We start from the raw sequence: 864 nt of genomic DNA, 5'->3' as shown, positions 1-864 counted from the left end.
GGTGCCGGGCAGGCGCAGAGCGGAGGCGCCTCCCTGCCCGCCCGCCGGGGTTGGTCGAGGCGACTCCGCCGCGGGGAGGAGCAGCCGGCGGGCCCGGCGCTCTGGCAGGGGCGAGGAGTAGTTCTATTGTCCCCGCAGTACTGACCGCGTCTCGCAGGAGGCAATGCCTTTCCCCTGTCCTGAGGGCCGGAGCGGTAACAACCGCGGCTCCTGGGAGATCAGAGCCATGGGTACAGCGCTGCCGCTGGAGGAGAGCGGCCAGACTGCTACCCTCCTCGTTACAAGGTACTTTTCCTCAGAATCACAGAATGAATTGGGTTTTAAAAGACCTCTGAGATTATCAAGTCCAGCCTATAAGCGAATACCACGATGTCAAACAGACCATGGCACTAAGTACCACGTCCAGTCGTTTCCTTAAACACCTCTAGGGTTGGTATTTCCACCACCTTCCTGGGCAACCCGTTCCAATGTCCAATCACCCTTTCTGTGAAGAGATTTTTCCCAATGTTCAACGTAAACCTCCCCTGGCGCATCTTAAGACTATGCCCTGTCGCTCGTCACCTCGGAGAAGAGGTCGATCCCTACTTGGTTACAATCCCCCTTCCCGCAGAACAACAGCCACGGGCGTGTTGTTCTGGCAGGCGCGCTCGGGACTTTATTACACGTGTATGGGAATGGCCGGGCTTTTCGCGCTGCCCTTCCCGCTACTGCGGCCCAGGAAAGCCGCACGCTGTGCACCGCCGCACGCCGTGCACCGCCACCCAAGGCTGTGGCCCGCACGGGAACCCTCTCGCGGTCCCTCCCGTGGGCGTGTGCGGACCCCGCGGCCCCCGCCCGCTGCTGGTTGGCTGTGGCGGCGCGGCC

Source organism: Geospiza fortis, unplaced genomic scaffold, assembly GCF_000277835.1.
Source record: "Geospiza fortis unplaced genomic scaffold, GeoFor_1.0 scaffold403, whole genome shotgun sequence".
Classification (NCBI taxonomy): Eukaryota; Metazoa; Chordata; class Aves; order Passeriformes; family Thraupidae; genus Geospiza; species Geospiza fortis.
This window is presented reverse-complemented; position numbering follows the sequence as displayed.